At 32.3% G+C, this 13,507-nt stretch overlaps 1 long non-coding RNA gene across 1 annotated transcript; it reads left to right on the top strand.

The window, feature by feature from the left end:
- The first annotated feature begins 257 nt into the window (after positions 1-257).
- LOC102605031 (uncharacterized) lies at positions 258-4,948 on the top strand. Its single transcript, XR_368506.2, has 3 exons — positions 258-552; positions 4,066-4,178; positions 4,665-4,948. It is a non-coding gene; the product is annotated as an uncharacterized lncRNA (long non-coding RNA).
- The last annotated feature ends 8,559 nt before the right edge of the window (positions 4,949-13,507 follow it).

Genomic DNA, 13,507 nt, shown 5'->3' on the forward strand with positions numbered 1-13,507 from the left:
TCAATTAATAGGAAATAAATGTGATTGAAATTTATTCCAATTTAAAAGGCATTTTTTTTTTAATAAAACAGAAGAGATATGAGAGAAGGAAAATGAAGGGTCTTCGGTAAATTAATTGATTAATAGTATCAGGGATGAAATAGTTTTTTTTTTCGAGGAGGGGCTCAAGTTAATTTGTTAGATAACGAAAAGGACTGCAAATAAATATTATTATAAGTTATAAGTTGAGAACAGAAGTACAATCCAAGCCGCAGACTACTTCTTGTACTTTGTAACCTAATCTCTTCATCTTGCTCTTTTTTCTCTCTCACAAAAAAATATTTTTCTTTTTTCTCCCAATCAAAAAAATAGATCTAGATCGAAGAACATCAAAATCATTTTGATTTCTTTGTTTTTTTCTAAGAATAATCAAGAAGAAAATAGATCTAGATCGAAGAACATCAAGATTATTTTGATTTCTTTGTTTTTCAAGAATAATGAAGAAAAAAAAATAGATCTTGATCGAAGAATATCAAAATTTTGTTTTTCAAGAATAATCAAGAAGAATACACGGTATGTCAATTGTCAATCTACAATTTCCATTCTTTTTTGTGGTTTAAACATGTTTATTCTTTGTTTTTATCATTAATCATGTTATTTTTCTTTCGATTTATTAATTCTAAACGTTAGTTCTTTGATCTCCTTTCTTGTTTATTGATTTTTTTTTTTGTTTTTAATCATAAATCAAGTTATTATTTTTCTGTCGACTTATAAATTCTAAGTGTTCATTATTGGATCTAGTTGTTTTTGTATCGATTGTTCATTCTTAGATCTCCTTCTTATTTGTCCAGGATCTCCTTGTTTATCAAAAATTTTGGCTTTTTTTTGATAAATCAAGTTATTTTTGTTGTGATTCATTACTACCTTATTCTTGGATTTCATTCTTGATTATCAATTTTTGTGTTTTTAATCCTAACAATATGCTTTTACTCTCAATAACTAACTCGATGTCCCTTTTAAAAAATATTTTATTTATTGAACTTGATAAGATTTAATTTATATACATTATTAGGTTATTAGGTAATTAATGAATTGTGATTTTCAAAACAATGTTTATAAACTGTTTTTGTTTATTAGTTTTTAGAAGTAAATTTATATATAAATCTAAGTTTAATTATTTATTGGTCACATTATGAACTCACATAAACTACTTAAGTCACACAGTAGAATCATCAAATTATTAAGTCCTTAGTACTTAAGTCACATGATAGAATCATCAAACTATTAAGTCCTTAGTAGTTAGTACTTAAGTCACACAGTAGAATCATCAAATTATTAAGTCCGATAATCATCAAATTATTACATTAAATCATCACAGTAAATCACTAAGTAAACATATCACGTTTGAATCATCTATTTAAACATTTAAGGAAACATATCATGTATAAATCATCTATTTAAACATTTAGGTGTTTGTATACAGCACACAATCTGTAGACGTATACAGTAAACATTCTGTCAATATAAGTCTTGATCAGTAAACATTATTATAAGTAAATGTATACATTAAATGTCTAAGTATATGTAAACGTCTAAGTGAACTTATGGATTAAGCGTCTAAGTGAACTTATGGAGTAAGCGTCTAAGTGAACTTATGGATTAAGCGTCTAAGTGAACTTATGGATTAAGCGTCTAAGTGAACTTATGGATTAAAGCGTCTAAGTGAACTTAATGGATCAAGCGTCTAAGTGAACTTATGGATTAAGCGTCTAAGTGAACTTATGGATTAAGCGTCTAAGTGAACTTATGGATCAAGCGCCTAAGTGAACTTATGGATTAAGCGTCTAAGTGAACTTATGGATTAAGCGTCTAAGTGAACTTATGGAGTAAGCGTCTAAGTGAACTTACGGAGTAAGCGTCTTAGTAAACTTACGGAGTAAGCGTCTAAGTGAACTCTAACAGAAAGCGTCTAAGTGAACTTATGAAGTAAACTTACGGAGTAAGCGTCTAAGTGAACTCTAACAGCAAGCGTCTAAGTGAGCCTAAGCGTTAAGTGAGCCTATGCGTCTAAGTGAGCCGATGCAGCAAACGTCTAAGCGAGCCTATGCAGCAAGCGTCTAAGCGAGCCTATGCAGCAAGCGTCTAAGTGAGCCTATGCAGCAAACGTCTAAGTCAGTGAACTAGTTAGTGCACTCTTACAATAAACGTCTAAGTTAGCAAACTTCTAAGTGAACTCTAAGTCAGCAAACTTCCAAGTAAACTCTATGTCAGCAAACTTCTAATTAAACTCTAAGTCAGCAAACTTCTAATTAAACTCTAAGTCAGAAAACTTCCAAGTGAACTTATGGAGTAAGCGTCTAACTGAACTCTAACAGTAAGTGTCTGAGTGAACTTATGGAGTAAGCTTCTAAGTGACTCTAACAGCTAGCGTCTAAGTGAACTATAAAAGTAAGTGTCTAAGTGAGCCTATGCTTCTAAGTGAGCCGATGCAGCAAACATCTAAGTGAGCCTATGCAGCAAACGTCCAAGTCAGTAAACTTCTTAGTGCACTCTTACAATAAATGTCTAAGTCAGCATACTTACAATAAACGTCTAAGTCAGCAAACTTCTAAGTGAACTCTTTAGTCAGCAAACTTCTAAGTAAACTCTTAAGTCAGCGTCTAAGTAAACTTATGGAGTAAGTGTCTAAGTGAACTCTAACAGTAAGCGTCTAAGTGAACTCTAACAGTAAGCGTCTAAGTGAACTCTTAACAGTAAGCGTCTAAGTGAACTCTAACAGTAGGCGTCTAAGTGAACTCTTACAGTAAGCGTGTAAGTGAATTCTAACAGCAAGCGTCCAAGTGAATTCTAACAGCAAGCGTCTAAGTGAGCCGATGCAGCAAATGTCTAAGTCAGAACTTCTAAGTGAACTCTAAGTCTGCAAACTTCTAAGTAAACTTATGGAGTAAGCGTCTAAGTGAACTTATGGAGTAAGTGTCTAACTGAACTCTAACAGTAAGCGGCTAAGTGAACTTATGGAGTAAACGTCTAACTGAACTCTAACAGCAAACTTCTAAGTGAACAAACGTCTAAGTAAATGTGTACAGAAAACAAGTAAACAATCTGTCTTCAAAATATCAGTAAAGGTATCACATTAATCAATCTGAAGGTATTACACTAAACAATCTGTCACTGTAAGTAAATGTATCACATTTAAAAATCTGTCAATGAATAATTAGCTAAGTGAAGGTATCACACTAAACAATCTGTCAATTTTTCTATATCTCAAAAATACAAGCAAGATATCTCAAACATTCAAGGATCTATATCCTGGATGAAACAGATACAAAGTACCTTGAGTCTCAAATCTCTGTAAATCCCCTTATGGCAAAGCCAAATATCAAATCTATGTGTTGGATCAAACAGATACAAAGTACCTTGAGTCTCAATGGAACTTGAGTCTCAAATCTCTGTAAATCCCCTTATGGCAAAGCCCAATATCACATACCAAAATACAGACCAAGTAAATGCTTCACACTTAACAATCTGTTACATTAAAGGTATTAGTCTTAACAATCTGTCAACTCCTTTATCAAAATTTCTGAAACATACAAACAAAATATCTCAAAACATTTATGTCCTGTATCAAACAGACACAATGAACCTTGAGTCTCAAATCATTGTAAATCCCCTTTTGGCAAAGCCAATTATCACATACAAAGATTTATATTTCAAAATATCATACATTTTCACATACGGATTTTGATATTTCATGCAAACAAATCCTTAGCAGCTTCCCCCTTAGTGAAGTCCCCCTCTTGCATTTGCCCTTGCATTTGCTGCCGCCCTATCTTGGGCATCCTGATTCAAAATTTGAATTCATTAGTACACTAATCATTCAGATACTTTAATGCATCAATATACACTGAATGCTCACCTTGATTTTTCTGCATGCATCTCTGTGTACATTTACTGTTGTTATCTTGGCACTTATCATCTTGTTGCACAGGTTACATAGCCATTCATCTTTTGGTTCTGGTGTCACTTCTGCTGGCTTATTTTTGACACTCTTATTATTCTTCCCATTCTGATTAAATCCCCTCTTAGGCCTAGGCATCTGCAATATACAGTGTCATGGCATCTGTAGGAACATGTCAAACAAAGATCTGAAAGAAATAAAGATACCTTTCTCCTTAAGGTGGACAGGACAGACTTTGGAGGTATTCCTTTTTTTTTTTTAGCTTGCTTTTGCGCTGTTTGCTTTGTCCTAACTAAGTGACTTGAACCACCTTTTGCTATTATTATGTCTGGGTGTAATGTTATGAATTCTGTCACACTGAAATGCTTGAAGTATTACTTTAGTGCTTATCCATTTTGTTGATCTATTAATAGAGATTACTTGTACTGCTTATCGGTTCTAGGTTTTATTACTTGTGATGGGGATCTAAGGAGCTTGATATTAGTAGTTGAAATTGGAGTATATGACCCGTAAATAAAGGGCATTACGTTCTCTACTTTTCTGAACTCTGTTTATATGAGGGTGCCTCTATGCTCTCTCTGCCTAATGTCTACTGCTGGAAAATGAAGGAAAGAGTCATCTCAATCTTTAAAATGATCATTTATGTCCGTATCTCCTCTTTATGTACAGAATTTTGGATTGTGAATTTGCTTTTAGTTATAATCATTGGCTATTAATCTCTTTGTAGGTAAAAGTGCAGCCGACAGATTACACCGCAATCAACAGTCAGAATTTCACAAGCTGACAGTCGGTCACCATTGAGCACTTACTAAGATAAACTGTTAGTAAATGTGTATATCCATTCCTTACTCAGCAAATGTACAATCCATGTAAAAATGCAGCAGAGATTTACATCAAATGTACAATCCATTCCTTTGTATGTAAAAGTGCAGCAGAGATTACAGCACAATCAACAATCAGAATTCACCTCAATGAAAACTAGAAGTCGACGGTCTGTCGGTATTGAGCTCATATTAAGATAAACTGTTGGTAAAAGTATTAGACAATCAACAATTATAACAATCTCAATTTCACGAAACCCTAAATACTCTATCACAATCCACATCTATAACAATCAGAATTTCACGAAACCCTAAAACTCTGTAGGTCATCTTAACACAATATTACATAATACCTCACTTTACCACATCAATCACGACAGATTAGGAAACTCACAATATACGTAAATTGCAATCAACAACAATAACTATCACAATTTTACTACAGATCCTATAAATTCCCAGTAATTTTTCTTAAAGCAAGTACTCAGATTAAGAAATGCAGTGTATATGAACTGCATTATACAACAACAATCAGATTAGCAGAATGTAACTTACAGTGATAAAAGTGAGGAAAATGGTGTAGAGGAAACTGATGAGAATTCCGGAAATTGATCGTACGTATGAAGAGTGTAGTGATGATCGAATTTGTATGTATGATGGTGTATATCGGTATTTATGATTGGGGATATTCAATCGGCTTTACGCAATTTGTCACGTGTTTGGGCTTTCTGTGGGAGGGCCTCAAATAAGCTGCATGTTTGTATTATTATTATTATTATTATTGTTGTTGTTACTACTTTAAATGTTTATTTAAAGGTTTATAATTATGCACCTGGATCTAAATTGATTTGTTTATCTTATAGGATCTATTTTAAATTACTTGCTACTTTAAATCCAAGATTTAAGTTATATGATACATCTGATCAAACTATTTTGGTGGAAACTAATTTCGCTAAATCTAAGATCACTACTAGAAGACCTATAAAATGGGAAGAAATTAATTTTCCTACTACTTGGACTTTGGATTTTGTTATACCTCCTGAACAAATGACTGATGCAGTCACTAATTCGGAATATTCTCATATTACGCAAAATTCAGATGGAAAAATTTGCATTCAATTTGATGAAAAGAGTGTCCCTTATAATAGACATTCATTTTTTGATAAAAGACTTGCTATTCAACATATCTATCCTATTGAACCTATATATGGTCCTGCTCGTAATCGTGCGGCTTCTTTGAATACCTTATCATCTGTTATAACTGCAAATAAGGGTAAAATCAAAATTGATCCTAAATTAAACATAGTTCGAGTGAATGATAAATCTTTTGATATTTTTGATAAGGATATTCCTTCTGCATTCGAAATGGATTTTAATCTTAATGATACTTAATGATGAGTGAACATCAAATTGATTTTAGTCCAGGTTCGCTGGCAAGAAAATATATTCAAAATGAATTTGCAAGTGATAAATGGAGTCAGTTTAAAACTTGGTTTTTTGATACATACAGTACGGAAGATTTGCATAATATTTCTCAAGAATTTTATGAGACTTGTGCTTTACATAATCATATAATGTTTTTCGTACCCTGGTTTATAACCACTTATTTGCCTTTATTCATCAATGTTCTTGAACGATCCTCTAAAGATGAATCAGGTAATATTATCAAAGCTATTTATCCTCCTCAGGCATCGTTTATACTACCTAATAATACATGTATTACTTTCATTGCTTTTCAGAAGTTCATTGAAAATGATGTGGCTACGGTAAGCATTAACGAGATTAATAATCTCATTTCTCAAAACAACTATTTAGGACTTTATGTGAAAGTTTTAGGCAAACATATTAGTTCTCTTGATAAAAAATTAGATGATTTAACGACTTTAATTGTTCAGATTAGAAGTGATTTAAAATCTTCTGAACAGGCTTCTATGTCAAAACAGCCGGATGTTCATATTTAGAGACCTTCTGAAATTCAGGATTTTATTTTTAAACCCCTATATGATCTTGAAAAATTTCTTGATAAAAAGTTTTCAGAATTTGGTGCTCAACCTATTAATTTATCTGAAGATTTTGCAGATGAGATGGAAACCACTTTTGATTTTAAAAATCAAGTTGATTTGGAAATTAAGATGTTTTGATAGAGGAACGTGATTGGAACCAGACTAATACTCCTTATAGTGGAACTGAGATATATGAATGGAATCTCGATGATTTAACTGATATGCAATTAACTATTCTTGTTCATAGAATGCTTATGCATGCTACTATTTGTAAGAGTGCTAATAACACCGATAAAACTATTTGCAAGATGATAATTGCAGGTTTTACTGGTCAACTTAGAGGTTGGTGGGATAATTATATGAGCCTTGAGGCGAAAACCGCTGTAATTAATGCTAAGGCTGCTAATGAAGGTGTTAATAACTTAGGTTTTGCATTAGTAAAAAATAGAGAAGACGCTGTTTATACCTTGGTCTTGACTATTCTCGAACATTTTAATGGTAGATTTACCAATCAATATGAAACTGTCCGATCTTTGCTAAATGATCTTCGATGTAGACATTTAGGAGAATTCCGATAGTATAAAGATACTTATTTAAGTCGGGTGATGGAACTATCGAAAAACGGTCTTGAGCATTGGAAAGCTAAGTTTATAGATGGATTGCCCTCATTATTTGCTGAAAGAGTTAAAAAGACTCTAAGAAATTCGCAAGGTGTTATTCCGTATGGCACTTATACCTATGGTAAGCTTATAGGAGCTTGCACTCAAGAAGATATTAATTTGTGTAATGAATTGAAGCTCTCTAGGCAGCTTAAGATAGATAACCTTAGGGAAAGAACTCAATTAGGAGTTTTATGTACCCAATTTGGTTTATCAGATTCAAGCAAAAGTACCAAACATAGAGATTCTAGTGGTTCCACTCCTGATAAACCTCATAGGAGAAGAAAGTCTAGACGTAGGTCTAGAGAAGAACGTGAAGAGCGGAGAGGTCATCGTAAATCTCATAGATTTACTAAGAATAGATCGAGGAGAGAACTCGCAAAAATTAGGTGTTACAAGTGTGAATAGTTTGGTCATATAGCCCCCAACTGCAAAGTTGAAAAGCTAAAAACCTTGGAATTAGATGAAGAGGTTCGTGATAAAATATATAGTTTCTTATACACTTCTGGTTCTGAGTCCGACTATGATTCCGATTCAGGTTCTGAAGAGGAGATTAATTTTCCAGAATTCTCTGACAATAATCAGCAGGTTGATACTAAAACTTGCAGGTGTAGAGGTGATATTTGCTCTTGTGAAAATGATGAATTTTATAAATTACAATCACAATTCAAAGATTTGAATATTAATACTATTACTTCTGATAATGTGATAGAACTTTTAAAAGAAGTTACTGATAATACGTTACGTGAAAAGATTATTCAGCTTGCTGCCAATAATAAGGCTAGTTCTTCTAATGTTGTTGAAAAATCGAAAAATAAGTTTGAATAATCTGCTCCTTATTCTTTATCTGAAGTCAATAATAGACTTTCTAAACATCATGTTGTTATACGTGATACTTCTTTTGATGATTTAAAAGAAGATATTGAACAGTTGAAGCAAGAGATTAAATCTCTTAAGCAAAATCAAATTATTTGTGATCACCGCCTTACTCAGATTGAGTCTGCTAATAACAAAGGTAAAAATATTGTTGAAGAAAATACTCTTACAAAACCTATTTATATTGATCCTAGACAAAATATGTCTTTAGGAATGATCCAGGTTGTTACAACTCATAAATGGTATATTAAATGTACCATATTAATTGATAATACTTTTTCTATAACTGATATTGCTATGATAGATAGTGGAGCTGATGTTAGTTGTATTCAAGAAGGTCTTGTGCCTACGAAATATTTTGAAAAAACAATTCATATGGTAAGATCAGCTTCAGGGCATGCTTTAGATATAAAGTATAAATTGCCTAATACGCGTATTTGCCAAAATAAAGTTTGCATTCCACATTTCTTTTTCTTGGTGAAAAATCAGTTATATTCTCCAATTATACTTGGAACCCCGTTTATAAATGCAATCTATCCTTTCACCAATATAACTGCTAAAGGATTTTCTGCTACATATAAAAATCAAGATATTAGTTATACTTTTATCAGTGATCCTATTTCTCGTGATATTAATGCTTTAATTAATATGAAACAAAAGCATGTGGATTCTTTACAACTTGAATGATTTAGAATGAATATATTTGACACTTTGTGATCAACCAAAGTACAATAAAAGATTAAATTAATAGCTGAATAGATAGCTATTGATATTTGTGCTGATCATCCTAGTGCTTTTTGGATTCGGAAAAAGCATATTGTCACTCTTCCATATGAAGATAACTTTAGTGAGGATAATATTCCAACGAAATCTCGCCCTTGTCAGTTGAATGCCGAACTGGTAGAATTCTGCAAAAAGGAAATTGATAATTTATTACAGAAAGGTTTAATATGACCCTCAAAATCTCCTTGGTCTTGCACTGCATTTTATGTTAATAATGCAGCTGAAAAAGAATGTGGTGTTCCCAAAATTATAAACCGTTAAATAAACATTTAAAATGGATTAGGTATCCCATTCCAAATAAAAAGGATTTATTGTCAAGATTATATGACGCCAATATATTTTCTAAATTTGATTTAAAATCAGGTTATTGACAAATTCAAATATTTAAAGAGCACTCTTATAGAACTGCTTTTAATGTCCCGTTTGGACAATACGAATGGAATGTTATGCCATTTGGTTTGAAAAACGCTCATTCGAAATTTCAGAAAATTATGAATGATATTTTCAACCTATATTTGGACTTCATCATTGTTTATATTGATGATATTTTGGTTTATTCAAAGACTCTTGAAATGCATATTAAACATTTAGACATTTTCAAGAAAATAGTTATACAAAACGGTTTGGTGATTTATAAACAAAAAATGAGTCTATTTCAAACTGAAGTAAGATTTTTAGGACATCTTATTTGTCAGGGGAAGGTTACCCCTATTCAAAGATCAATTGATTTTGCTTCTAAGTTTCCTGATGTCATTACAGATAGGACGCAATTGCAGAGATTCTTGGGAAGTTTAAATTATATTTCCCCCTTTTACAAGAATTTATCTCGTGATTTAGCCCCGTTATACGATAGGCTAAAGAGGATCATAAAGCACTTTGGACTGATAGTCTCACCAATTTGGTAAAAAATATTAAACTTCGTGTCAAATCTTTGCCTTGTTTAACTCTTGCTAACCCAGCTTGGCAGAAGATTGTAGAGACAGATGCGTCTAACATTGGCTATGGAGGAATATTAAAACAAATTAATCCTCATGATAAAAATGAATATTTGATTTGATTTCATTCAGGAAAGTGGAGCGATGCTCAGAAAAAATATGCTACGGTAGCACATGAAATGCTAACTATTGTTAAATGCGTATTAAAGTTCCAAGATGATTTATACAATCAAATTTTTTTGATAAAAACAGACGCACAATCGTTAAAATATATGTTTGACAAAGATTTCAAACATGATACTTCAAAGTTGATATTCGCCAGGTGGCAGGCATAACTAGCTCCCTTTGATTTTGAAATACATTATAAAAAAGGGAGTGATACCTCTCTTCCTGATTTCTTATCCAGAGAATATCTTTCATCATGAGCTTTCTTCCTTTCTTTAACGATAAAACTTTAGTTGCTATTTTAAAGGCAGTTCCTCTTAATAGAGATATACATGAATGAATTCTATGAAGAATTATAGATGGAATGATGATGGATATCGTCACAAATTACATGATAGAAGAAGCACTCTATGAGAGCTATGATTATTATGAATGTTATAACCTAATTGATGACTAAAACAAAATGTTTTGTTTGTAGGATGGATCCTCCTTGGGTTACTAAGGATAGAGGCAAGGGACATATCCCATGAGGAAAGGGAAGATCATCCCCCGGATCATTATCAGGATCTTCATACGGGTCATCATCGAACTCCCTGATTTTACAGCGAGGAGGCATGAGTTTGATAAACTCTAAAGTATCTCAAAAGGCGACATCATCGTCCGTACATCTGGAAGATATCTCAGAAGGTAGTCAGTTATATGCAGAACTACATGCATATTTGTCACAGAAGCAAATGATATTTTTGCCTCTATTGCTAAAGACGATATTGATGATATCAAATCATATGAAAGAGTAGCAAAGAAAAGAATGATATTTCTTTTCGAAAACTCTGAGATTCAGAGGAAAGAAGAACCCTGGAAGATATTCCAGCGATATTTACTTAACGGATTATACTTCCCGGTGAGTCATACAAAACCTGCTCGTATTACGAGACCATCTTGATGAACATGGGTAGTGTTGAATTTCAGCACTTCTCAGGTTACAACACCAGCGAGAACGTTTATAACTTCTCCAAAATGATTATAAAATAGATTATATCAATAGAAGATTGGGGTATATCCTCGATGAAAGAAAGGCAGATCAACCTGAACAAAGTCCCTACTAGCTGCACTTATTGGGATTATATTAACGCGTTCAATAAAGTCCTCTACTATAATAATGAGAGGCATAAACATACTTGGTTCATTAAGGTTTGTGCAAATATATTTGCTGACCCAATCCCTAATTGGTTCTTGAACTGATGGTCATACCACGGTTCAATAGTAAAATTTTTGCCTGATCCCTTTTTAAAACTGGGTTAAGATTTCACCAGACCTTAATGATTTATACCACTCAGATCATATTTGTTATATGGAACAAATTGAACAAATTTATTTCTTCATAGAATTCTCGATTCCATGGATCCATAAACGGACTCCATAAGTAGGTTTTACCGAAGAACAAATTCCGTGTTTATATCGGACTTATTATAATAATTTCTGGGACAAATTAATGAAGAAGAATCCCAAGACTAATCATTATATGGTCAAGAATTGCTGGACTCGATTTCTCAAAAAATCCAAGATTATGGTACTATACCTCACAAAGGAATAGTTGCTGACAACTCTGAAATTTTCATTCAAGATGGAAATAAAGAAGAAATGATAAAAGAATATTTGGAAGAAGTCAAAAAGAATCTACTTCTTAATATCACTCACTATGAAAAATCAGACACCTCGATGAGGAGTGAAACGAGTGATGATATCGCAGATGATGCTCAAGAGGCCCAACCTTGTGAATCGGAGAAAACCGTGTCAGAAGATATGCTGTCTAAAGCGAAAAATTTCCTTAGAGAATTGAAAAAGAAGGATAAGATGTAAAGATAAGATAAGGCTATTTTATCTTTAAGGCATCTATCAACAGTAGATATATTGTTATTGAACAGTAGATACACTGTTTAGGGGACAGATGGGACCCAGTACTACTGTACATAGATGCCCCTTAATTTTATTTTCTTTCTATAAATAAGCTTGTCTTTCATTTCTTTAAGAGCAGGTTTTAGAACCACTCTCTCTCTTTTGTACTCTCTCTCTTATTCTCTTCTCTTGTATTGTAAGTTGTGAGTTTGCCGGAGACTATAGGAGTTGTTGAATAAAGTTTTAAGGTTTATTCTTCCTTTCCTTCCTTTTCTTTACTTTATTACTTTCTCTGATCTAAGCCATGACTATGTCCGGCGAAAGAATTATATATATGTCGGATAACTAACTTCACTTTTATATCTACTATGAAAGATCAAGACTTTATCTAAATATGAATAAATTTATATATGGTTTCTTGGCTTGGTTCCGAGATGGTGGTACAATCAGATTCAATACAATAAGTTAATGGCTTTGTCTTACTAACTACGTCTAGCCAACCATGGTCTCAGCCAGATAAAGAGTTAAAGGGGCGCCTTATACCCGGTTAGAACTACTAGACACATGAGTTCACTAACAATACATATTTGAATCTCGACAGACCCTTTGCTTGGGTAAAGGGTCAGATCCTTCCATACAGTCAGTAAACTATATAAAAATTTGTATATATTTCGATTCAAATTTATTCCTTGAATTCGGATGTTAACAAGCTAGATTGAAGATAACCGCGTGAACTACCGTCCGTCTTCTGAGATCCTGTTCCGTATTCACTAAATATGTTATCATAACTGCCAACCTTTTTATATGTCCCTAAATCACTCAAATTTTCATTGTTAAATTACCAACTAATAATTACATATTAAATTCATATTCCGATTCATTCACATAATACAATAAGCTGTATTTATATTTCTAAATACACTATATTAAAAAAATACTAACTATAAAGGTATTCATAAAATTTTGAATATAAATGAGTATATATGTCCTTTTCTCACTGTATTTTTGCATATGTTTTTTATTTTTCTATTTATACACTAATACAGTTGTAATTACAATAATTAAATAAGGAAAATGTATTACTTGTACAATTAACATATGAATACTTTGAATTCAAATTGGTGTTTCTATATATAAAACTTAAAGTATTAATATAAAGGATAAATGTATTTATAAAAACTTTATGTATTAATACATCAAACAAGGTAAAGTAGTACAATTTTAGCATATGAACGCAACAATTTTGAAAATGGATACACTATTGTTAAACCAAAAATGAAGACACCAATATAATATATGCATGAATACTCTATTGTTAAATAAGAAAAATGGAAAAACAATAGAATGTGTAGGTATCAAAGGTTTATTCTGCCATATAAAAAATTGAAAAAATCATCAAAACGCCAATCTTTTTTGGTCAAGTTTTTCTTAT

Source organism: Solanum tuberosum, unplaced genomic scaffold (assembly GCF_000226075.1).
Source record: "Solanum tuberosum cultivar DM 1-3 516 R44 unplaced genomic scaffold, SolTub_3.0 scf00398, whole genome shotgun sequence".
Classification (NCBI taxonomy): domain Eukaryota; kingdom Viridiplantae; phylum Streptophyta; class Magnoliopsida; order Solanales; family Solanaceae; genus Solanum; species Solanum tuberosum.